At 42.8% G+C, this 27,460-nt stretch overlaps 1 long non-coding RNA gene across 1 annotated transcript in view; it reads right to left on the minus strand.

Annotated features, from left to right (window-relative positions):
• LOC142826829 (uncharacterized) overlaps window positions 1–25,117 on the minus strand; it is a 96,160-nt gene extending 71,043 nt beyond the window's left edge. The window contains exon 1 of the long non-coding RNA XR_012901087.1: window positions 25,049–25,117. This is a non-coding gene — a long non-coding RNA (uncharacterized LOC142826829). The remainder of the gene's footprint in view (window positions 1–25,048) is intronic.
• Window positions 25,118–27,460: the final 2,343 nt, after the last annotated feature.

The following is a 27,460-nucleotide window of genomic DNA, read 5'->3' on the forward strand; positions in this document are numbered from 1 at the left end:
ATGTGGTAAGAGTTGGACCACCAAATTGGGTATGCAGCTTTCTCTTATCATAACTTAAAGCAAAATCAGGGTTTGATTGTACCAGGACAATGGGATCTGCCTGGAAATCAATTATTTCTCATAAAATGGAAAGGGAAGAGTCTGGCAAGAAAGATAATCATACTGCGGAATGACCACAAGCAGGCAACAAGGGTCCAGTTATGGGGACTGGGAAATCTATAACCCCACTGGGCCAGCAGGGGGAAAGAGCAGAAAAAGGGACAGCTATCTACTATATATTTCAGAAAGTGTGTCTGTTTGTGTGTCTGTGTGTCTTTGTCTCTATCCTCCAGCTGGGAGACATGCACCCCTCCCACAGCTGTGCCTGCTGCAGCTGCAGCAGCCATGGGCAGGCACTTCTTGCCTGGCCCCTAGCTGCTGCGGTGAGAGAGGCATGGGGGTTGTCCTTTCTCCCGGGAGCAGCCTGCTTACTGAACCACTTACCCGCAACACCACCCCAGAGCAATGATTTAAATGAAGAGAAACAAAACGTATTTGAGTTAAGGACCCAAGCAATGCCAGGTAAATCCTCTAGTAAATAACTACAGAAGGTTCAGGGCAGTGAAAAATCAAGACACAAGTGGTCATTGCCATATTTACATCTTCTAGTTTATTATGTGCTTGTCTACTTCCACTAGTTCATTATCATTGGTTAATCAATAATAAACAAAATATGATCATGCTATGCCCATTTAACACATAGACCTTATTCTACAAATTGACACTAACTACTGTACAGAAGGGAATTTCAATGAAACTGACCTTTGGAGTGAAATTGACCTTCTCTGGGGTCATTTCAGTGCTAGTTGCACAATTAGTTATCGGTCAATGGTGTCTCTGCAATAAACCCAGTTCCTATAGGGTGTTTACACAATGGGAGTTAGCCAACAAATATAAACCATTACTACTTATGTTTTATTTACACTGTGTGCTAAAAAGTCAGCGAACTAGTCAGAAATTAGAATAGCTCTAGATTAACACACATATATGCAAGTTCTGAATCCATGCTTCCATTACAGCCATTTGGAATGGGAAAGAAATCCTGAGTGTGGTTATGTAAATATAGTTCACTCTGTTTGCTTAGGCCTGCTAGATATTCGACTGTTAGAAGGTGTTTTGCCCATTGTAACCAATTTGGCTGTTAACAAACTGTATTAACTCTAAGTGCAGGATCCCTAAATGCATTGTAACATGCTTGCAGTTATTGGGAATGAAAAAAATCTGACTGTGTTTAACTTAGTTCAAAGGAAAGAAACTGTCAATGTAAAGAATCTTGGATGGACAAAGGCTACACTTCCAGAGCTCTATAGATTAAGCTGGGGAGGGAAGTGAGTCAGTAGGCTGCATGTCCTCCAGGCATTACCTGTAAGACTGGTTTGACCTGTTTCTCCCCACAGTTTCAATGATAGCATTAAAGATAGGTTCCATAAGGAGTCTCTTTTGTATGTAAATTTGCTCCAGTGGTTGCTGGAATCTCTCGTGGCTGTACAGTGCTTTGGGCCAAGAGCTGAGATCATGAGGTTTGGCCCAGAGTCAAATCTACCACAAGTCAGCGGAAGATGAGACAAGCAGCTTGAGCAGCCAACAGGGTGGTGATGGAGAGATGCGGGGCACAGCCAGCAGAGTGGTGGCAGCAATGGTCGACTAATGGCCAGCAGAACAGCACCAGATAGCAGTGAGCAGTGGATGGCGAGTGAGTGACAAGCCATGCCGGTGAGATGCCTCCTTACCCCTCCCCCCACTTAGTATATGAGGTGAACTCTGCAGATGCGCCTTGGTACTGTGGTCTGCCCTGACCAAGGGCAGTGACCGAGTGGGGTGCAGAGGAGGGTTGGGCATATGAAGGGGACCTGTACATTGCTGGACTTGAGAGCCTGAAAGATAAAGGATGTTGCACAACCTACTTGAGCTGGGACTGTTACTCGTGGTTTTGGTTATTAACTTTGTGGTGTTTTCCCAAATTAATGCCATGTTACTTCTCTCCCTTTTTATTAGAAGTTTCTTTTCTACACTCAGACTCTGTGCTTGTGAGTGGGGAAGCATTGCCTCCAGGGAGTGAATTTTCCAGATTACTGGGTAGGGGTTTGAGCCAGTTCTGTGTTGGATGGATGGAGAGGTATCCCTACATATTGAACCCAGCCCTGACTGCTGATGGAGCTACCTGGCAGAAGGGGTATATGCACAATAAACCAACTTTCCATCCATCTCACACTTCTGGTCTCCCTTCTTAGTCCCCAGCCTTCTCAGACATAATCCTATCGCTCCTATCAGTAAGCACTTGCACATATCATGATTCTAGGAGTTCCACTTTTCCTCCGGCCCAGCATTTGCAGATAGGCACATATGCAGTCACAGTGACAGCCTAAGACGAGTCAGAAGTGCAGACAGGAACTGCCAGGTGAAGACTTGTTACAGACAAGCAGTACCACAAATCAGGCTTTTAAGGCTGCAGATACTAGGCTTTTCTCCAAAGCCTGTACAAATAAAGTTCCAGGCATCAGACTTCCCTCCAGCACTATTGTCATTAATCCCTCATTTACAGGTGAGAATCAGCAGGGTACAGAACAAGTACAAAACAAAGCAGAGAGTTGCTCACCAGACTTCCTGAACAAGGTGAGCAGAATCTCTAGAGCAAGAACCCACCATTCGCAGTCCTACAGCACAAAATTATGGGGCCCACTGATCCTTTGGGGGGTGATCCTTTGGGGGGTGATCTCCTGTTTAGCAAAGCTGCCTCTGGGGTGCCCTATCAGAGAGTGACTCAAAGTGTTTGAGTCTTAGAGGGGCAGTCTCTGTGCTCCCTGTTTCCTCCTTTTCAACTTGGAAAGAGCCAAATTTGGCTAGTTTAAAGCACTGGCTGTCTGTGAACCAACACAAGCAAGCAGAGATTGTCCTCTTTTGTCTTCTTTTTATTCTCTGAACAAAGTGCTGGAGCTGGTGGCTTCTGCAGAACTCTGCTACTTGTGTTCAGAACAGCTGGCTGAGGGGCCTGGAGTTCATGAAAGGAGGCTATAAGTTCCCTGTTCTGGCTACCCTCTCCTGGAATCCCTTTCTGCCCTGGCCTGGTTTCTCTATTATAAATTAGTGGAGATTGCTTATCTCCTAGAACTGGAAGGTCATCAAGACCAGTCCCCTGCCTTCACAGCAGGAGCAAGTACCATCCCTGACAATTTTTGCTCCAAATCCGTAAATGGCCTCTGCAAGGATTGAACTCACAAGCTGGGTTTAGCAGGCCAATGCTCAAACCACTGAGCTCTCCCTCCCCCTCCTGTCATGGTGTGGTTTTCTCCCTCTCTAACCTTTCCAGCAATATTTCAGGAGAGGCTGACATAGGAGATCAGCCTGAAGAACAGGTTTTTCCTTACATTTCCCAATATGCTAATCCTTTGCTTGAGCTGACAGTGTTTGTTAAGGCAGTGTTGTAGCCATGTCAGCCCCAGGATATCAGAGAGACAAGGTGGGGTGAGTTGCTATCTTTTATTGGGCCAACTTCCACTGATGAGAAAGACAAGCTTTTTGTTACAAGTTACGAGAGACCAGTGTTGGGAAAGGCAATGGGCATCAGTGGTGCACCTGTGCCCTGAGAGAGTAGACCCAGTCTTGAATACAGTCACTTCTGTGTTGATTCTGACTGAACCCTGGCCTTGGGGTAACTGCAGTGCCCCTAGGAGCTGAATTAAATACCCAGCTGTGGGAGTGGTGCCAACATAATTACAAAGTAGTACAAATACTCTTAAAATGAAAAAAGGTAACATTTGAAAAGTGTTATGAAACCTATGGCCTACCTAACATCTAGTTGCACTGGTAACTATAATTCACATGCTGGTGTCTCAACATAACTTGGAGGGTGGTTTTATCTCCAATACTAACACAATTCCTTATTCTTTCTTATACAAGCATGGCAAAAAGGTGAGAAGTGCAGTAGACAATCATCCCCTGGGAACTAGAGCAAGACACACTTATCTCTCACTGACAACTAACGAGCTTCGAGGGAGAAAAGCTTCTCAGTCACCAGCTCCTATGTTTAATTTCAGAGCCCTTTATTTCTTTTTTTTAAAGGCATGCCTATTGAGCTGCTCTGAATTATTTTGTAAACATCTTCTTAAATATCCTTTCCCTACTCCATCACCACACCATCCTTGCTCTTGGGACTGAAGGATCTTTTCTCTGACATTTTAGAGCATTAAAATAGCTCCAGGGCTGAAGAAAACATTTTTTCATATAGTCTTTGAAAAGTTTTGTTGTCAAGGAGACTGAGATCTTAGCGACCAGGTAAGAAGGCCTATGCAATGTACTAACACATTTGTGAAAAGAAGGTGCCAGGATGCCAGTTATACCTGGAGGCAAACAGATTTAGTGTTTCAGAGCATCTTGTTTCCTGGCATACCTTTTATCCTACAATTAAACAGCACACCCTCCCCAGCCCCCTTTGCTACTGTTTGTATGGTACTATCTTTTGATGAAAAGATCATTAAAGCACCATGCTCGGATGATGTATTACCTTCATAAATCACAAGATTGAGGAGTGCTTTGGAAATGTCATTCACAGAAATGCCGCTTTGCAGGGAAGAAAGGCTCCTAGAGCAGATTTGATATAATTACAGAGTACACAGCAGTCAACAAGCAGCACGCTGAAAAGCCAGGTGTCAGGACGGGGGACTCATGTGCAAGCCCCAGAAAAATGGGGGAAGAGACTTACATTAAAATCCAAGTTTATTTGCACACTTTTCTTATCCTTCATTAGCATTGAGACTGAGGATAGAAATGGATCAGCTTCCAGCAAAGGCCATGAAATTCCACCAGAGTCTCCATAAACCCAGAATCATTGGAAATGTGATAAAGCCAAGGAAGAAAAACAAAAGCAAAAAAACGGTCTTAAGGATAAAACCAGAAGCCATTCAATATTAAATATTAAACATATTAAATACATGCTGCATTTATAGCTACTAATAAATGATTTATTCATGGTAATACATTATTATTAAAAGCTAGTTTTTCATCAAACGGGGTTCTGTAGGTGTCTCAAACTCCCTGCTGAAGGGGAGTGTGGGGGGAGAGAGGACACAACTGCTGAGCAGAACCAGCCCCGTGGTGATGCCCAAAGCTGCATGCTTGGGGGACAGGGAGCCATGGTGAGCGGGGGGGGAGAGGGCAGGATGATGGCAGGAAGGGGCAGGACTTAGAAGCCAGCATGGCTTGAGGGCCAATAATGGGCAGGGCAGGGCTTCCCCCCCCCCCAAGTCTTCGGGAGTCCAGGCTTGGATAGTGCAATTGACGGGACTAGACTACATGCTGGGAGTTGTAGACCCCTTGTCCAGGTCATTGTAAAGTTGCAGAAAGGCCTGTATAAATCATTTTGCATCCTACCATCCTTAAGTCTTTGTAAGATCTCCATTATTCCATCTATAAAGCCTTTTAGTGCTGGTCCTCCTTACAGTAGCATCTGTACTGTGCCAAAATGCCACTATTTCTTTGACATGCCAGTATCTCACTGGAATGTTAGCAAATCAGAAGTGACGTGATGCCATGGCTGGATCATGGGTAGCCAGACCTAATGGTCAGAGCCAGAAACAAGAATCAAGAATTAACTTGATCGGGAACCTGGAAGATCAGAAGCATGACAGAATCAGGCTGAGTCAGAATCAGGGGTTCAGAAGAAGGAAATAAACGGGATATCAGAACTATGAATCAGATGTCAGAAATCACACTGGGTCAGGATGCCAGGAAATCATAGGAGCAGGAGGCACACAGTCCAGAACAGGAAGGAACCCAGCTGTTCAGACAGCTTCCTGTTCCTGCTACTGCTTAAAATAGGGCCAGGATTCCAATAGCTTCTCTGCGAATCTGCCAACAGGATCTCAGGGGCAGAACCTCATGGTAGTGCTGACTTCCTGGGTCCTAGGTAAGTGGCTGCCAACATGCTAGGTGGAGGGGTGGAGTGTAGCTGTTCCTCTGAACTTTGAAGAGCTGGGTTGCATGGTCCTTATTCCAGTGGTCCTTCTCACCGTCTTTAAAATATGTTGACCCTCCTTAGAGAGGTGTGTGTCTATGGAAGCATTGACCATAAATATCCCTTATTATGTGAAAAAAGTGGCCCGTGTTGTATTTATCACCATAAAGTTCAGGCTCATTGGCCTTTCCTCACGACCACTTATTTTTTACATCACAGATCTTCCTTTGGGCTTCAGCCTTGAGTTTCTTGTATGACTCTTTCTTCTGCTGGTGTGATAAGTCATTTTGCCACATGCTTTTATTTTTCTGGCAAAGCAGGCCCTGAATCTTAGCATCATTCTTATCAAACCAATTTTTGTGATGGTGGGTGACATAGCCAATGGACTCAGCTCATGTTAAGAGACTGGCAGTCTTTGATCCCTTACAGAAATTTTCATAATGAAAAGAGTGTTTTGACTAACTCCTGAACCGTGAATCAACTGTCTCTGATGCCATTATTGAATCTATACCTCAACAACCTACAAAACAATCTCTTCCTGACCTCCCACCCTCAAATAAGTAACAGGAGCCATTATGCAAACCAAGTACAACAAGGCAGCATGGCAAGATGACATATCAGCTGAAGTTCACCAGTTTGAAGGTGAAGAACTGGTGAGAAAGGTCCACAAACTCTATGTGGTAAAATGAGACAATTCAAGAAGACTTAAGATAAGGTAGCATTGTTACAGTCTTTAAGAAAGGAGACCAGTCAGAGTATTGATGCATTACCTAGCTATCTGTAGCAGGGAAAATTCTTATCTCTTAAACCAATTGCTTATCCTTGCTGAGGAAATATTGCTAAAATCTCCATGCATTTTAGACCATCCCCCAGGACAACTGACATGATCTTTGTAGCCCATCAAATCCATGAAAAGTCTAGGGAGGAAAACCAGGACTTGTACATGGCCTTAATGAATTTCTCAGAGGCCTCTGACTCTATTAGGGCATATCTACACTAGGAGTACAGATTTCAAAACAACCAGTCTGTTATTTTGAAATAACAGGCCTAGTAGTGTGGACACTCCACGTGTTATTTCAAAATAAAGGGAATTATTTTGAAGTAACTCCCTCATATAGACCAGAGGTTACGTGTAAACCCCTGTGGAAGGTGCTGGCCCGATTTGGCTGCCCTCCAAATTTATTGAGGCACTAAGCCCTTCTCCATGATCTGATGACTGCCATGGCTCTCTGTAATGACCTTTAGACAGAACCTTTCATCATCAAAACTGGAGTTAAGCAAAGATGCCCCAACCCTGTTCTCCATCTTTAGAGCAGTCATTTTGGTCCTCATTAAAGATCAGCTCCCCATTGGAGTTGACTTTCAGCATTCAATGTCTTTTTCATCTTTGATGCCTTTGCTCCAAGTCTACAGTCTTCAGGGCATCAGTCTTCCATTTGCTGATAACTGTGTCATCTTCATGAACACTGAGAATGACCACTATCAATCACAAATCAGACTTTGGATACATTTGAGCACTTTTGCTACCTTGGTAGCAAAATGTCTCATAACAAAATAAATAAATAAATAAATAAATATAGTGAGATCCAGCACAGGATCCAGTGTGCAATTGTGTTCTTTGGGAAATGGTCTGAAGCATTTTCATGGAACGTGACCGACAGCAGGACACCGAGATACAGGTCTTTTAAAAAAAAAAAAAAAAAAAAAAACAATTGTTGTTCTTAAACGCCTTCAGGGATGCAAAACCTGGGTGACCTATCAACAGCACCTCAAGAGTCTGGAGAGGTACCATTAATGATGCCTCTGGAACATGGGCAAGGGTATAAGAGGCAAGGGAAGGCAAAGTCTTCCTAGGGTGTTAGTGCTTAAGCTCTCCCCTCTTCCTGATGTTCCTTTCTGGCTCCCATAGCAGGTTGTTGCAACCTGATGAGTCTCCCCATCCTTCCCCCACCCCACAGTGGATCTATTAATTTTAAAGTGAAAAGCCTTCCAGCTTTTCAGACCTATTAGCATAACACTGAACCTGTGAAAGAGCTATTAAGTGGTAATGAAGCCATTTAACAGGCATGTGCCAACTCTGAGGTAGATATTGTCAGTTTCTGAATGTATTGACAAAAAACAGTTGTCCATTGCTGTAATATAGCTACCGCACCTTAGTTTAAAAATTGCTTTAAATATTTCATAATTTTGTTGCTGAAGATTATAAAATCTAATCTATAAAAAAAAATCCTTGCATGGAATTTTAGATGCACAATCTGAGTATTCAGCTTTATCCTTAGATGCTTGGATCTTCAGACAATTTTTTAAATAAATTCTTCAACATTTATCTAAGTTACCCTTATCTAAAATATACATTTTAATTTTAATTACCATACTACAGAAATGTGCTTCCAAAGTCTTCCTGCCCTGTATGTCCATTCCGGCTCTCCTTCCACCCCCTGCTGAAGAAAGCTCTTAAAGGGACAACATTTCTCTTCTTCCAGATAGCTGGTCAAATGAGTTTCTCTTTCTTTAGTATTTGATGAACTAGTTTTAAGAGCACCTTCTACCTAAATCAGTACCTTGGTAGGATATAAAATCCTTTGTTATGCTTGAAATCTTTGGAAACATATTTTAGCATAAACATATGGTGACATTTCATAAACATTTCTATTGTTGCAGAGATCACACAAAATAAATTAGTGTTCCCTTTTTCTAAAAGCAATGAACTTTGTTCTGAACACACTAAACCACTCTGACTGATTAATTTAAAATAATGCCTTTGTTTCAGTGCATTAAATATGTAGTAATCTGGAATGATTACTTTATGAAGGCTTAAGAGTACATTTAAAATATAAAATCATCTTAGAAATACTGATTAAGAAAATGTAAAACAGAAAAGAACTGCATCTTGTATTTCATAATATTTAATATTGTATTCAGCAGGACAGCTGACTTGTCCTTGCTACTAAGCTTTTGCAAATAAATCTCCGACAAATCTCAGGGTATATCAAAGAACCTGTGGCTGACATTTTTTATTCCCCAACTCAGTGGTTTTATTAGGTATCTTCAGCATGTCTAGTCTTCACAACCTGGCATGCAATGGAAAACATGCTCTGTTTTCTTTAGAAATCGTAGAAGACAGTGTTTTCTTATGTAATTTGCTGCATTTGGGTTCAGGGATTTGGCTGGAAGGGGTGAGCAGAGAAGGGCAGGGATGCGGAGGGTAGTAGTGGGGACACGGTCAGAGTGGGGGCAGGGTCTGGACAGAGCAAGGGTGGAGTAGAGATGGGGCCACAAACTCTGGAGCTTGCTTCCCCAAGCAGCAGCTTTACCCACTCTCCTTGCTCCAGAACAATCATGTCAAACATGGGCCCAATCGACTTTATTTTGCAGTCCACGACTACAACTTTTTAAATTATCTAAGTGCAGCCTACCCGGTTACATTGTTTATAACAGGGGTGGCCAACCCGTGGCTCTTTGATTAAAGAAATGCATTTCCTGCAGGTTCTGAGCCACATGCCAGGACTGCTTATGGACGGCCGCGCTGTGCATGTGTCCCAGCACGTGGAGGAAGAAGCGCAGCGGTGGCAGTGGTGCCATGACCCAGGCATTGGGTTAGAGCAGAGGAGGGGTTGGGGGTGCCCGGCTCGGGGGGGGGGAGGGGAATTGGGTTAGAGCAGGGGGGAATGGGAGTGTGATTCTGGGGGAGAGGAAGGGGATTGGGTTAGAGCGGGGGGGAGGGGCTGGGAGTGCCTGACTCTGGGGGAGGGTGAGGCACTGGGTTAGGGCGGGGCAACTGGGGAGTGCTTGGCTCTGTGGGAGGGGGAGGGCCTTGGGTTAGAGCAGGGGAAGCTGAAGCACCTTAAACTCAAAGTCTTCATGGATGCAAATAACAATTTTACACATCAAATCATTGTATGATATTCAATGAAGACCTGAAAAAAATATTAAAAAATATACCTAAAACATAATTTATTATAATAATAAATAATAATAATAATAATAACAATAACAACAACTTTCCAATAGAAGTACTTTTTCTTTGGTGGCCCTGAAAGCCATCAGTTTGTTTGTGCGGCCTTCGGCAGGCTTCGAGTTTGACACACCGGCTCTAGAATGTCCTTCATATCAAGTGGCAAGATCCCTGCATTAATGACAGTTTCTTTGCTGAAGCCATTGGCACCAGCATTGAAGCAATGATAATCATGCACCAACATCACTGGGCTGGACATTGTGCTCAGATGCCAGACTTCCCTCCCAAAGCAAGTTGTCTACTCACAGCTCTTCCATGGGCAGAGATCCCAGGGTGGTCAGAGGAAACACAACAAACGCTATGTCTACAGTACAGGGTTTTTCCCAGGATGCCAGCAGTCCAGGGAATGCTTCTGCTCTTCCACTTTTTTTTGCAGAAGAGCAGACGTGTTTTTTCAGAAGCCCTATCTTCCTCCTCCACAAGGAAGAAGGGCTCTTCTGAAAGAAGAGGCTTTTCCGAAATTTGGCCCAATGTAGATGGGCCAAATTTCAGAAAAGCCTCTTCTGACAATGTGGAGTGCATTTTGTGTATCTTTTTCTGATAGATCCTTGCAGTCTAGATGTACACTCAGTGTGCAGTGTCAGTCAAAAAACCAAAAAGAATGTTAGGAATCATTAATAAAGGGATAGCGAATAAGACAGAGAATATCAGTGTGGTGTAGACATAGCCATAAATACACTGGAAGTGTATCTTAAGAAAACCGATGAGGACATTACTAGCTGGGAGGAGCAAGCCCAATGGTGCCATGTCCTCCATCAGTCAGTGGTCCACTTCGAGAGGTAGCTGAAAAAAGAGAGAGAGAGAGAGAAGGGAGAAAGCTGAAAGAACTTCCTGCCACCAAGCAGCTGGCCTGCCGTGAAATGTGTGTCCCTACTGTAGGCAAATTAGTGGTTCCAGAAACGGACTCCTGAACCATCTCAGGACCCATATGTAAATCTGTGGTAGAGATCACCCTCAAACTGAGGGACCACCAATGAATGAATGAATTCCAGTGGGAACCCAGTTATGTCAGGCAGCATGGTAGATGCTATTCTGAAAGCCATAACACATGGAAGTGCAAGGGTTAAACCACATTTTAAAAATCAATTTTTATTAATCACTTTTAATAATGATTAATTTGTGTGTGACTAATGTAAAATGCTAACTATTTTTTCCCAGTTCAGAAGAAGGGGAACAAATAGAAAAATAAAGGTGCTAGGAGAATAATAAAAGAAGAGAGACCAAGACAAGATATAATGTTCGTAAGGATACGAGCCATCTATATTCTGGTTTACAAATTACATAGCATGCCAATTATTAACAATCCTTTATGTACTCAGCCAGCCAGCCAGCCACAGGATGTGTGTCATCTAGGGACCAATACAGAGCCCATCATAGTCAAATCTTAAGCAGACTTAGTGTGTACCTTGAATCTTGCTGCGAGATAAAATGATTGCTCACTCCTATCTGTGGATGGAACAACTGCCCTTAAAAAAATAGGTTTCAATGTGGCAATGAATATAGAAGTACATAGCCCAGCCAAGTGCTTGTTAACAATAAAGAGTCAGGTACATCTGCTATTGACAAGACCCTTCAGAACCCACAGAAAGTAGTTTGTTTCAGTGCATTTATTAGGGCCCGACTGTGCCAGAAATTACTGGGGCAATCCACAAGCAGATTCCCCTCCCATCCTGTGATCCCTATAAGGGCCTTTCACAACTACAGGCCCCTCACTCAGATAGCACAGAATTATTCATTCTGAGCTATATTGCACCACTCCAATTCACGATGAGTAGCACTGTATTTCATGAAGATCTCACTGATTTTATGAGAGTAAATGTATTAGTCACTATAAGGATAAGGAAATCTGTGCTTCTATGGGGTGCCTGGAAAGGGATGTATTGTAGAGATGGGACTATTTAGGTCATTCTGTGCCCTGGTGTGATGCATGCTTCCTTCTAAGCAGGCCAGTGACTAACGGTCACATCTTATCCCTTTGCATCTTCCTTTACTATAGCGATATATGTATTCCCAAGACTCAGTAAAGACCTCTTCAAATATATCTGCTATAATATATACACTAGATACAATTTAGTGAACCATTAAAATGGAAACAATTTAGTGAACTGAAAGAAACCCCTCCCTCCCACACACAAACACACTAAATCTAAAATTAGAAGCTAACTTCAGATTAAGATATTCTCTTTATTTTAAAAGGACCCTGTCAAGTAACTTGTTATAGGTTTTTAGCTTTCTTCCTCTCTATTGTTTATAACACCCTCTTAGAGGCTTGAAAATGATTTTTTCTCTCCATATTGATTTTTTCTCCTCTGTGTTAAATGAAGTTGAAATTAACATGGCCATTTTTGTTTAACAACTAGAAATTCAACCTGTGAAGTGCATTATCATGCCAAAACATTTCTGTTTGTTCACCAGAATCGATCTATGTCAGCACAAAACTAAGAATGAAGATCTTTGAGTACAAGCTGTGGGCAACACACCAAGAAGAACACAAAATATTGTTTTTCTTTTGGCTATTAAAAATCAAATGGTTTGCTGGAATGACTTCCATATAGGACAAACAAAATGAAGAGTAAAAATAAAAGAATAGATGGAAAAAATATGCAATAAGTTTTTAAGTAAGAATCTCTTCATTGTGTATTTTATTTGAAATATCTGGTTCTCTTTTTTTTCCTAATACATTTCCTTAAACACATTTCTTAATGTGTTTCCTCCTCATTGAGCTATAGTTATGGCATCTTCTTTTAACCATAATCTTTAAATAAAAATCCTTTAGTTAGTGACAATTTAGAACACCGCGAGAATGCTAAAATAATTGCTTACTTAGCAACAGTTGTGGGGTGATCTGAGGTAAATACCCAACAGCGGATGGATAAAGCAAAGATGAGGGGAACTCTGGTGAAGCAGAGCTCAGACACACCTGATATCTTGCATTAGGCCAGAAAACTACACGAGAGTAGAAGGAAGTTCAAACAGGTTAAGCTTGTCTTGGCCAGAGGAGAAAGCTATTTCTTTTCAAATGCAAAAGGGTGGATCAGAGCTTAGAAGAAAGCTGTCTGGACTGGCAGATACTAGTCCAAGCAAAGCTTTTTGGACAAAATGATAAACAGTGCACTTCACAGATTCCTAACATTCATGATGTACCTTTCTGTAGTGTGTGTGTTAAGGCTTTAGTTGCCTTCTAGTGATAAGAGTTATTTCATATTTTAACTTAAAAATAACTATATGAAAGCTGTCATTTGTGAAGTTGAGATGGTGAAGTTGAGATGGTCATCCAATATTCCTTCCATTTATAAGCTTTGATAGTGTAGCCTGGGAAGGAGTTTTAGTAAAATTGGAATGGGTAAGGCTCGCCAATCTGACCAGAAAAATCTAACAAGCTTCAGGGTGTAGCCATGTTAGTCTGTACAGCATAAACTTAAAAAACAACAAATGCTAGCAGACCATTTGTTGTTTTTTTAAGTTTATCCAGAAAATCTAAGTTCATCATCTATCCCAGATTACAGTGCAGTGGAACCATAAGATTCCCCCTCCTGAGGACTGACAGCAATCACACCTTAACTCAGGAAATGAAACAGAAAACAATTTTATTGCTAAAGGAAAGATAATGATAGTTACCACAACGAATACAGCGGCAAAAACACAAATCACTTGGATTCCTTCCCCAGATGTCATTAATACAATCAAATTAAAACTTATATAAGTGTACAAAGAGTAATCATATAACAATATTTCCTAACCACAAGATCTTAATACCCCCAAGGTTGGATGGGGAAGGGTGGCCTCCCTTCACCTGGAAGGCCTTGGAGCTGGTGGGAGTGAAATTCCTAAAAGCAAACTTAAGTAGAATTAAAGAAGCAAGACAGCAGTAAAGAGATAGAATAGATATATGTATTTGGTTTCTGTCCTGAAAAGATAAAACACTCCAGAGTGGGCTCTGTCAGCAATGGCTAAAGCAGCAGCCACGACTTCCCAGATCCCTAGGCCTAAATACCCCTTTTGGCACCAAAATGTCCTGGGTGTTCAACCCCTCGTCCATAGTTGGGCCTGGGACCCTAAGATTTCTGAGGGTACCATCTTTAATTGGAGAAAACATTTGGGGAACACATGTATATTCATTAGACATGACTGATGCTTTCTTGAATGACCTCCCAGAACCCCTAAGAAAAGGCGGTGAGTTGCGATTTGGGCTTAAACAGCTGGCGCCAATTGCACAGGAAATTCAAAATGACAGTTATCACCAAGTTAGCAGATTTTATTTGCAAATTCCAAGCAGAATTAAAACATAGCCTATTGCCAACCACAAACTCTTGCCTCACACATCTTATGGAAAAATCACAAGAACAACCCCAAATATTACCTAACTACTATACTTCAGCTATAAGCAATCTCACAGAAAATTAATTCTGCAGGCACCTTGCATTACCAGCCTATTCAAAACTATATAAAGACAACATATACAGCTGCTCCCCGAGTTACGACCACCTCCACTTATGACCATCCGCACTTACGACCAAAGCAGTCGTAAATGCAGATCCGAGTTATGAACGGTGATCAGCGCTTACAAACAGCATGGTTGCCATGTAACTCTGCCAAGTGTTGGTCCGTAACTTGTTCGTAACTCGGGGAGCGGCTGTAATAAGCTTCAGGGTGTAGTCAAGTTAGTCTGTACAGAAAAAAACAACAAATTGTCTGGTAGCACTTTATAGACTAACAAAACACATAGATGGTATCATGAGCTTTTGTGGGCACAGCCCACTTCTTCAGATGAAAAATCCGATCTGAAGAAGTGGGCTATGCCCCCGAAAGCTCATGATACCATATACGTGTTTTGTTAGTCTATAAAGTGCTAACAGACCATTTGTTCTTTTTTTTTTAAAACATAAAATAAAACAGCTATCAATTAGTAGGTTAAGATCGAGCAGATATCATTTAGTAGGCTACATTAATTCCTCTTTTTCTCCTCAGTCAGAACCTTAGAACCAGCTGGCTATTCCCTATTTTTCAGTTTTATGATCCCAACTAAAGTAAGCAGTAGCCGGCAGCACTCTACCTCTGACACTTACGTATATTGTTGTGATTCTTGTGCATGTGCATCACTTGCTAGTTGTCCTTGCAAGTTAGGGATCGTTACACCTTTTTATGTTGATAGGTTTTGGAGAATCAGTTTCTGTTTTGGATATGCAGAGTGGGCCAAATTCCTTACCCCCTGAGTAACCCCAATGATGGAGTAAAAACAGGGCTCTTAGAACCAGCCTAGTGAGGAAGTGAGTGAGTAGATGTAATTCCCAAGCTAAAGGTAGTAAATGAAGTAAATAAATCAGCAATATGATTTGCATCTCCCCTGTGCTAATATAAGTGAATCCAGTCCAGTGTTAAGAACCCAACTTGTTTTTGTGAGTTAAGAACTGTGTTTTCACAACTAAAATATCCCAACTCCCTCTGTAATTTGTTCAATAACAATAAACATAAAATATATAATTACTTCTTTGTTCATGACTCTTGTACCTACCCTGTGATCTATATACAAACCTCACTTTCATTCAATGCTAAGGACATGCAAAAAACCTCAAAACATGTCCTCAAAATAAAAACTTTCTTGGTCCCAGATAAAATCTCAGAATAACCTCAATCACAGCCCTTGCCCTGATGGTACTTCTTCCTCTTCTCCATTGTATGTCCTGCCACTTTGATTGTCACCTTCCTTTGGTTTTGAAATACAAATATCTGATAGCAAAATGAGGAACTAATGAGGAGCCAGTAAGGGTATCCAGTGGGGATGACAGAATTACCAGGCCCTTGGGCAAGTTGGATGAGGGGGATGCTGTGCGCTCACAGAAGAGGTGGACCTTGGGTGGATGGAGTGGAACAGTGGGCAGCCAGCCCTCAGTGCCATCCAGACCATGTCATCCTGCCATTCCCAACCAGGCCTTAGCACCATCCGGAGCATGCTATCCGGGGTTCTGGTGGCGTTTTAGAAGGCTGGGGCTCCCAATCATCATCGCCACTATTGCATCAATGGCAGCCAGGAGCCATGGGCCCTTTTGAATCGCCAGGCCCAAGGACAGTTGTGCCCTTTCTTTCCCATCCATAAGTGGGGGTGGGGACATCAAGTATTTCCTTTTTCTGCTGTATATCGCTGGGAGAAGGAAATGATATATAGTTCTCACCATAACATTTTTAGTATCTTCATATAAATCTTTAAGTTGAGGAGAGACTTTAAATGCAGTCTTAGGGGCCAGTCCCATGCTTATCGCCATAAGTAATGTCACTGATTTCTACTTACTCATCTTATATGCACTTCACAGTTAATCTTGGTTCTTCCTTGGGTTTCTGATTGTTGACCTGCTCTAGTTTTGAAAGAAAATGTTCTTTCTTAAAATGGAATGATGTTTTGGGTGGAAAGGAGTTCCTTCCAAGCCCTATGCCACCCACGCAGAAAAGCCTCTGGCCCAGGTTTGGAAGTGCTTTCAGGTTGAGCTGGCTTTCCTAGCTGAAGAGGTTAGCACCCAGACACCTTTCACTTCAGGCTGAAACCCACCTGCTTTGCAGTGAAGATTCAGGCAAAAATAATGTAAGTGTGAATAGTCCTTCAATGCCTTCCCATAATTCTCTCCCCTCCTCCACCCAGACCTAAGGAAAGACTGACCTATTCTCTCACAACTGACTTCATTGACTGGGAAGAACCATAGATTTTCTGAGCACAAAGCACCATGGGATATACTCCCCCCGCATACACATACACATGCAGAAGCCATAAGAACCCAATGAGTAACTTGGGTAAATCTCTACAGTGGGTGTGTGCATGCCCAGGCTAACCTAACATGAGTGCTGAGGCCAAGGCACAGATCAGCTAGGCTAACTGAGCAGAGAAGACATATCTTAACAGTGAAGGAGCACTGCCAGGATAGCATTATTTTTCATGACAAAGGTCTGCTGTTGTTTTTATGACTTTCCCAATCCCCTTACAATGATAAAAAAATGAGATTTTTTTTCTATTTAATTTTCATCTTCTCATTGGAGTTCTAAAAGTGAGATTGTTTTCTAATTATTGGTAATTATTCTCTATTTTCTAAAAAAATTTCTGATCCAAATCAACTGAAGCGTCATAACAGTTTTCCAATTAATTATTAGATTATTTTCCCTTTCTTAAATTAGACACATATTAGAAAATCTGATTGATATATTGACATCATTAATTACTTATTTGACCCATTAATTTTGTCTATTTGTACAGGCCTAATTGAAACAGCCCACACTGAATCCAGGATCTCATTTAATGAATTGAAAATTAAGCTTTGTAAACACTTGATTGCTGAGTTTCTGCAATGGTGAAAGACTCTTTGCACTTTTTGCAGCTGTTTAAGGTTCCCAGACTTCTTTCTGATACCCTGATAGAATCTCAAATTCTGCCCCCAAAAGATTACAGTCAGCTTCTCTCCCTTACCTCTAACAATCAATAAACCCCAAACTGCCCATCCTCATATTCAAACATTCCAATCCTCCTTCCTATTCTCCTGGTAGGTTTCTTTAAACAGACTTTCAATTCCCATTATTCCATTATACTTGATTAGTATAAATGTCTGTCATTATTAGGTGAAATCCTGGCCCCGCTGAAGACAATAGAAGCTTTGGCATTGACTTTGCCATTGCTAGGTTTTAATTAAAGTTCTTCATTTTGTCACATTTGACTGCTAATACAAGATAATTGTTCCTGACTTAAGGCCCAGACTCTAGTGCTGTTGTTTTACCTCAGTACTCACTGGAGTTGCAAGATCTCAACAATTTTCTAGATAGGCCCCAATCCTGCTTTATATTGCACCTGCGGGGACAGTGATGCAAGTAGGAAAGTACACACAAAATAGAGAATTGCCAGGGGGAGAGAGAGAGGAATGTAAAATTGAAATTGTCCTGTTATTTTGGATTAAAAAAAAAAATCAGACATGATAATCATAAACCTGATAAATATAAGAATTTAAAAAATTATTTCCAAAAAAATGGGATCCTGATTGTTGACCTGCCCTAGCTTTGAAGGAAAATATACTTTCTTTAAATGGAATGTTTCATGTGGATTGGAGTTTAATTCTGACTAAACTTTGAAAAATGAATTTGAAGTGTTTTTCAGATTACAAATGGAGATTATGTTTTTAAATACTATGAATAAAGCCAACCTTTATCAAATACTGAATCCTATAAATATTGTTTATTTATACTTTCAAAGTCTCTAGACTAACGCTAACTGCAGAAAGCAAAATAAAGAAATAGCCTGTGACATCTTGGATATGTTCATTGCTGACATGTTATATACATTATTTAAAAAATCGCATAGAATCATAGAACACTAGAACTGGAAGGGACCTCAAGAGGTCATTGACTCCAGTCCCCTGCCCTCACAGAAGGACCAAGCACCATCATTCTAGATCAGTGTTTCTCAAACTGTGCTCCGCAGAGCCCTACATCTCCAGGGGCTCCGCGAGGTTGACAAACTGGAAACATCCGCATAAGCACAACACATACAATCAGTGGACCACTGGGGCTCCGCAAAAAATTTTTACACATGTAAAAGGCTCCGGAGCCCAAAAAGTTTGAGAACCACTGTTCTAGATCATACCCGATAAATGTCTACCCTACTTTTAAATAACTGCAGTGATGGAAATTCTACAACCTCCCTAGGCAATTTATTCCAGTGTTTAATCATCCCGACAGTTAGGAAGATTCTCAGGCTACGTCTAGACCAGCGTTTCCCAAACTATGGGCCACAGCCCGGTACCGGGCCATGGGAAAAAAATACCAGGCCTCAGTGTGGCTGCCGGTAGAGGAGCAGAGCGGGCTGGGAGGAGGTGGGGGGAGGGGAGAAGGGAGAACCGGCTGCCGGGAAGAAGGGTTGGAGGCAGTGGGGCGGTCCCGCGAAGATCAGGGCAGGCGGGTGGGTGGCCGGTGGAAGCAGGGTTAGGGGTAGCAGGGCTGACCCGTGGAGATCCAGGTGGATGGGCGGCGGGCAGCAGAAGCAGGGTTGGAGGCAGCAGTGATGTCCCGCGGAGATCCAGGGGAGCGAGCAGCAGAAGCAGGGTAGGAGGCAGCAGCGCTGTCCCATGGAGATCCAGGCAGGCAGCCAGCAGAAGCAGGGTTGGAGGCAACTGGACTGTCCCCTGGAGATGAGGGGGAGGGGGAGAGCGGGTGGCAGAATCAGGTTTGGGGGCAGCAGGACTGTCCTGCAGAGATGAGGGGGGCTGGCAGGAGGCAGAAGCAAGGTTGGGGGCAGTGGGGCTGTCCAGCAGAAATCGGGGAGCGCAGGCGGCGGAACCAGGGCTGGACGGGGGCGGGGGGCCTGGCCAGGGGAGAACAGGAGGAAGAAGAGAGGAGAATCAGCTGTGGGAAGCAGGGCTGGATGGGGGCAGCTGGGATGGTTGGGGGGGTCGTTGGGGGAGCAGGGCTGACTGGAGAGATTGGTGGGAGGCAGGGGGAACTGGCTGCCAGAAGCAGGGCTTGACTGGGAGATCGGGAGGAGAAGGGGGGGAGCGGGACTGACCTGGGCACATGCAGACCCTACAGACTTTGGCAGAGGAGTGAGTCTGCCTGGGGATTCCATTTTGCTCCCTCTCCCCACCACATGCCCTCCCTCGAGTTGTTGCAAACTGCCTGGCAGATAGACACACTCAGACAGCGTGAGCACATCTACCAACCAGGCAGTTCGCAGCTAAGGACTGATACACCTAATTATAATAAAACTTACTTAATTAGAAGATACCAGACATTTTATATGTCTGGTAATTTCTCAATTTGTTTCTCTGACATAACACTCAAATACCAGATTGTCTGGTACAATACCGAACATCTGGCAACCCTACCCTTTCTTGCACCCTCCCTCCTAGCCAGATACCCTATCCCAGTCTGCTCCTGCTCCCATCTCCTGGAGTGCCCATGCAGCGTCAGGTCCCCCAAGCCCTGGCCCAGGCTGGGTGGAGGATGCAGCCGAGTGAAAACTGAAAATTTATTCATTTTTCATTTTTTTTTTTTAAATATGTGTTTATATTTTTGGGCTGCAAAAAACAGTACTAAAAAAAAAAATGGGATCCAGCTAAAGTAAAAAGTTTGGGAAACCCTGATCTAGCCAGGTTTCTATCCATCTTACAGTCCATTTATCCAATTCATATTCCCTTAAGTGATGGCAAGAATATTGTGGGTGACTATCAAAAGCTTTGCTAATGCTGGCACTGGGGCCTTTGGGAGGATCAGAAACAACTTATCTGAATATTCATCATTTGCTTAATGAATATGCAAATGAATGTTACTAGCCCTCCAAAAGCTCGTGAATGGATTTACTGGTCCCCGTGTCAAAAAGTTTGGGAACCCCGGGTCTAGACTACAGGCTTCTTTTGGAAGAAGCTTTTCCAGAAGATATCTTCCAAAAAAACTTCTTCTGAAAGAGCGTGTCCACACTGCCAAAAAAAAAAAAAAAAAAAAAAAAAAAAAAAAAGTACTCCACATCGAAAAAAGTGATCTGCTTTTTCGAGAGATAGCATCCATTCAGCATGGATGCCATCTCACATTTAAACTGTGATTACCAGGGCTCAACAAACTATACAATCTACTCATCCGTGGGGAGTAGATTTCAGCCGCACGCGCATACGCAATGCGGCTCTTGCTTATGTGCAGTACGGGGCTGGCAAGTGGTTTTCGCCACCGTTTGTCAAGCCCAGGTGATTATTATGGACAGAGTGGCCACCAGGGCACCTGTGCTTTTTCCTCTTTCCTCTTCTTCTGAAAGAACTCCCTCTTCCCCATCGTAGAAAGGAATTACCAATGCCAGAAAAACCCTCTGTTCTTTCGATTTTCTTTCGAAAGAACGTGATTGCAGTGTTGACGTAATTGAAGTTTTTTTGGAAAAACAATTGTTTTTCCTAAAAAACTCTGTAGTGTAGTCATACCCCCAATGTCCAACCTAAACCTCCCTTGCTGCAGTTTAAGCCCATTGCTTCTTGTCCTATCATCAGAAGCCAAGGAGAACAATTTTTCCCCCTTCTCTCTGTGCCACCCTTTTAGATACCTGAAAACTGCTATCATGTCCCCTCTCGGTCTTCTCTTTTCCAAATTAAACAAGCCCAGTTCCATCAACCTTCCCTCATAGCTCATGTTTTCTAGATGTTTAACCATTTTTGTTGCTCTTTTCTGGACCTTCTCCAATTTCTCCCCAATTTTCTTGAAATGCGGTGCCCAGAACTGGACACAATACTCCAACTGAGGCTTAATCAGTGCAGAGTCGAGCAGAAGAATGACTTCTCATGTCTTGCTCACAACACTACTATTAATGCATCCCAGAATCATGTTTTCTTTTTTTTTTGCAATAGTGTCACACTGTTGACTCATTTAGCTTGTGGTCCACTATAACCTCTAAATTCCTTTCTGTCATACTCCTTCCTAGACAGTCACTTCCCATTCTGAATATGTAAAACAGATTGTTCCTTCCTAAGTGGAGTACTTTGCATTTGTCCTTATTAAACTTCATCCTATTTAATATGGACAAATGCAAAGTACTCCACTTAAATGGATTGCTCCTTCCTCACACATAAAGAATAGGAAGTGACTGTCTTGGAAGAAGTACTGCAATAATGTGTTACTTATGGACTTCTGTGAAGAATCATCTTTGGTGAAAGAAGCTTATTGAAATTACAAATATTGTACCCCAGGGCCCACTAAAAACTGCATCTCTGGCTAAAAAGCAGGGGATCAATCACAAATGAGGTGTTTATCAAATTAAATTGGAAGGCTAAAATTCCCCAAAGTGTCTACTCCCTTTGAGTATTTTATTCAAAGTTCACAAGTTATTTACTTGTTCCCAGAACATAAGAACTAGGGGTCACCAATGAAATTGATAGTTAGCAGGTTTAAAACAAACAAAAGGAAGTATTTCTTCATGCAGTGCAGAGTCAACCTGTGGAACTCCTTGTCAGAGGATGTTGTGAAGACCAGGATTTTAACATGGTTTAAAAAATATTAGATAAATTTATGGAGGTTAGGTCCATCAGTACTTATTAGCCAGGATAGGTGGGAATGGTACACGTAGCCTCTCTTTGTCAGAGGTTAGAAAAGGATGACAGGGGAGGGATTACTTGATGATTACGTGTTCTGTTTACTCCCTGTGGGGGTCTCTGGCATTGGCCACTGTCAGAAGACTGGATACTGGGTTAGATGGACATTTGGTCTGACCCAGTATGGTCGTTCTTATGAGAGTCCAACTTGACACCTATACCTTGATTTCCACAGGTATGGGGCATTCACAGCTTAAACCCCTGCAAAATCAAGGTATCAGGATGGGTGTAAAAAATTGAAGCCCGCTTCTCCAGAATTAATGCACACTTTTGGAAAGTTAAGTCTCTGATCCAGACCTCCCCTTCCCCAGCTATTTTGTACTAGCAAATGCCTTCATGGAGCCCCACTGATTTCAAGGGACTCCAAGCATATTCAGTGATTCATCCACATAGATCCAACTGCAGGATCAATGCCTAAATGAATAGCACTGAGAATACAGTAATGTACACTGCCATACAAACAGATTTGTTTTTTGAATGTTTTCTTCTCATTCTGCCATGCTCAATCTTTTCAATTAGCTTCAACTTCTGTCTCCAATGAACCTCAGAAATCAGGTTGCAGAATCAAAGTCTAGTGTGTCCTAGAGAGATAGGTGAACAAGGGGACAGGGTCTTGCTTTTCCACACTGGCCTATAAGCACACCAGCCACATGGGGAAAACAATCTGCATCCTGTGTCCAGAGGGCTGACCAAGCCACTTGGTAAATGATTGTCCAATTCTTCCCTGAACTCCCCATAAGGTGGGGTAGCTGCACTGCTCCCTACTCAGGTCAGTGGCAAAATGCCACCAATCAGTCCTTAGAGGGCAAGACACTGGATTCAGAGATTATAAGGCCCATTGTGATCATCTAGTCTCAATTCTAACACAAGCCATAGAAGCTCACTCTGATTTTTCTGCTTCAAACCCAGAACTTCTGTTTGAGCTCCTTTTATTAAGGCAGAGCCAGCTGTAACACAGTGCTGGTGTGCTTCTACTGTGTCGTGAGCATTTGGCCTCCATATCGTCCTGCCTATTACAGTACTTCCAATAGCACTAGGCCTAGATATAACAAATGATGGCATATGGAGGTCATGTCACTTAACAAGGTACCCAACATCTTTCCCTTGTTTGACAGTAATTACTGACAATGATACATTCTCATCATCTGCATAATCTTGCAGTTATACAACATTCCCCTAGCCTGGTGCTTGCCTTGTGTGTTTGTGTTGGAATTGAACAGAAAATATACACTACAAAGTGACACCTGTATATATAAGCATTTTCAAGTATTTATAACATTTACTGTAGGTCATCAAATATATTCCCCACTGTGAAAGAGTGCCTTTGTTGTTTTTAGGCTCTTCTTTTACTTGTTTCGTCTTTCACAAAGAGAAATACTCTTATCCATGCTTAACCACTCTAACACAAACCACAATCTTCAGTTTTTATCTTGATTGTTCTTGGGGGAAAATACATCATTCTATATGAACAGAGATAAATCCCAGTAAAATATGTTACAAATGAATTAATTTACAACAGTGCAGCTCTATGGGCATGTTTTATGCAGGTTTCAAATCCTTCCATTGTTTGTCAGAGCCATAAAGAGAGTATAGTATTATAAGGATCTTGATGTGTTTTTTTAAGGCAGATTAATAGGTACGTTTTTAATGTCCGTTTTCTATTGTGACACTTTGAAAAAGACTGTCGGGAGAAAAAACCAGAATGAAAGTAGTTGTTTGTTGGGTTCTAAAATAGTAGGCCACAAAGCTTGCACATTTTAAAGCTCTAAACCATGGGTTCCCAAACTGAAGGGCATGCCCCCCTGAGGGGGCCTGAAGAAATTCCAAGGGGGGCGCGAGGCAGCCCAGCCACATACACACCCCATCAATCCCACCCCAAGTTTTTCTACTATTTTTTGGGAGGGGGGGTGTGAGGGTTTCTCAAAAATCAAAAAGGGGGGCGTGATGCCAAAAAGTTTGGGAATCACTGCTCTAAACCCTTATCCCAACTTGACATTTGTAAATCTATGCATATGGAATGATATAGTCCTGATAGGTGGAAAGTATTCAGTAGCCGCTTTGGACATTGTTATGTCTGTTGAGCTGTAGTTAAAAAAAATAATAAGCACAGATGGAGTACACAAGTGCAATTTGTGCATGGCCCTCTCCCCACCATCACTGTTCCCTGACCACTGCCTGAGATCTGCGCAGATAGCTCAGCACAAATTACAGCAGGTTATTTTACATGGAGCTGGCTGCCAATGGCCTGTATAGGGATTCTGGCAGCTGGGGATCACTAAGGCAACAGGATGTATTGGCCACACCTCCTTCACCAGGGGGCCAGGACTACCATTGTGTAGAGCTACTAGAGTTGCTCAGTACCACCTGAGCAGGAGCAGGATCCCAGAAGTGGCTTAGCCAGCCCTGTGTTACAAGAATGGAAAGCAGCCAGAAAAGGGCCAAAGATCTGGCCCATATCTTGTATAATAAATGTTCATCAAAAATCCTGGCCACGATTTAAAAGAAAATGGATGCCTAACGGTAGAATAAATGGAGAGCTCAATTTTGCAAAGTGCTCAGTGTCTGGCAGTTCCCACTGGGGGGATTATGGGAACTGCAGGATGTTAAGCTCTGTCAGGGGTGCACGCCCCCTGTGTGCCTCAGTGCCCCTGACTGTCCTCATATAGCCCCTCGCAGGGCAAGTTACAGTCTGTTTGGGTTGCTCATCATAGGCACAAAGCAGTTTATAACTGGCCCTTTAAGCAAGGCCAAGTCCACAAAACAGATTATCGTTGTAGCAGGATTTACCCCAGGTAGGGGGACCCGGGCCCACCCTACTCCACCAGGTCCCAGCCCAGGGCCCTGTGAGCGACCATGTACCGGGTCACTCCCTCAGCGGGGCCATCCAGCCGAAACGCACCGAGGTTCCCAGGCCAGGAGGGGCGGCTCCCGCTCCTGCCCTGGGCCACTTCCTACCTGGATCCCCAGGCTTCCTTCCCCTGGACTTGCCCAGCTGGCTACAATCTCCCTCCAAGGAGCTCCTGCTTCCTCTGCAATCAGCCCTCCACTGCCTTCCCTAAGCAACCTGTGCTTCTCTATATATACCTGCCAGTTGGGCTCTCACTCCCCTAATGGGTTCAGCTGGCTTCCACAAGCCAATTGTGCTGCCCTAGATAGTTGCCAGCTGGGCTCTCTCTGGCCCTAAACCGCTCCAGCTGGCCTCTTTCTTTCTAGCCCTGGCTCAGGGCCTGAGTCCTGGTCTTAAAGGGCCAGTGCAGGGCAGGCACCCTGTCACAAGCACTTTTGAAAATCTGACCACTTAAAAGGTTAGTGAGCTCTTCTCAGACTCCAGATGCTGAGCTCTTTGAAAGATCTGCTCCCAGTTCCTCGTCTGAATAATGATTTAGTTACCCAGGTTTGAACACCCATTTTTGGAATTCTTGGGCCTTGGGCTTTTTGTTGGTTTTTAAAATATATATATATTTAATGGCTTCATAGATTTTTATAGAACTATTTAAGTTCAAATTTATTTTATTGCAATTTGCATGGCCTGTTCAAACTTCAGCAGTTATGCCAGGTGTTTTTTAAACCTTTGTTTTTACACAAATTAGCAATAAACCAATAGTATTGCACAGTGTTTCCATTATTCATAAAAAAGCACTGCCTCAGTGACTGTATAATCAGCCATGTGTCCTATAAACAATAGAAAGAAGGGCACCTCCTGATCTTACACAAAGAAGCTTAATGTCTAACTGTCCAGTCAAGTGTGTCTTCTAAAAGAACAAGAGACTATTTGCAAAATCATTTGAATGATTACTAGGACTGGATTCTATGGGAATCGGATATTCTGAAAAGGTTTGCTGCTTAGCAGAAATCCACCATGCACTTCTGCTAAGAAAAATCAAAGGACGAGCAAAGCAGAAGTGAAGGGTTGTAAAGCTGGCACTGGGAGAAGTTTCCAGTGGAATTGGACAGAAACATCCTCTTTCACTTTTTTTTAAGAGTATAAAGGAACAGATTCTGGTACCTTTATTCATGCTGTGCAGCACCTTACTCCATTAATAATTGCACTGACTTCAATAAGACTATGCATGGAATAAGGTGTTATCCAACATGAGGAAATATAATCTGTTTCATATAAGATACTAAGAATTAGGATGAGGATGTTATGTTCATGACATACAAACACAGAAACTGGGTGGGAAGCAGGGGATACTCTTGATGGAAGGTTGCAACATACCACTACTTTATTTCTTGGAATTAAGAACTCTGACACACAAGACAGCAAGACAAAGCAATTGTTCCTTGAAGTACAGAGGTACCACTCACCTGACCTTACTCTAGTCTGGCTCTCTGCAGACTGCTGCTAGACCCTCTGCTAGAATTACAATTTCCCTATAGAGTCCCATTCCTGTAAGCAGGATGTCAGCTAACGGTCAGGGCAGGGTGTGTGTGTGTGTGTGTTACCGAGAAAAAGGTTTAACGTCCGTGACTTTACTGCTAGGACCGGGGTCCCATCGCAGAAGGCAGCCAACAGGCTGACAGATGCCCTGGGCTTATAGGAAGAGCCTATTACATCTCAGATTTTAGCTGCTAGATTACAAGATCCCTTCGCAGCGGGCAGTCTAGGAAAGACTGAGAGATGCCCCAACAGATCTGTCACCTGGGAGTGACACAATCCAAACGCCCAAGCTCTTCCTATACCTGTCCCTTATGACCGGCTGAAGTTCTTTTAAATTGTGCTTGGTTCTGTTACAGCAACTGAAGGAGTCAGGTTAAAGCTTAAACAGTTACAGGTTTATTAAGGAAGCTTATAAATCATATGGTTACAATGGCTATTGCTCTATTTCTTAACGGCTAGCAAATATAGATCTTAAAAATGGTTACAAAGAAAATAAAGATAGAAAATAGAAATAATGGTACCAAGTAACAGCTTAATCTTTAAAGAGCTCTAAGTCTATGTGTACACTTAAGACAGAGGACCACATCCAGGTACAATTTTTACCCCTTTCTATGCCTCTCGACTCCAGCGTGTCAGACGAGGGCCAGTCCCTCAATTCCTAGGAAAGACGAAAATACGAGGTGGGCATCCCTGTGGAACCTCGGAAGGTCAAAACACCTAACCCGACCAGCAGGTAAATGGTAGATTGACATTCAAAGTGAGTGTGCTGCTGGACCCATCTTTATACCCATGGGGTCACGTATTTCTCTTTCTTTTCTGTGATGCCAAATAGTGCTGGTCTGTCTTTTGTGAGACCAGTTCTTACAAGGGAGTTGTGAACTTAATTTACACTTGTAAGAGAGAGAACTAAATTGGAAGTACTGGGGATTCTTTTCTCAGTGGGAGATTCCTCTCCCAGAGATTGTGTGTGATCGTATCAACATGGG

The sequence above is a fragment of the Pelodiscus sinensis genome, chromosome 2 (genome assembly GCF_049634645.1).
Source record: "Pelodiscus sinensis isolate JC-2024 chromosome 2, ASM4963464v1, whole genome shotgun sequence".
Lineage (NCBI taxonomy): Eukaryota > Metazoa > Chordata > Testudines > Trionychidae > Pelodiscus > Pelodiscus sinensis.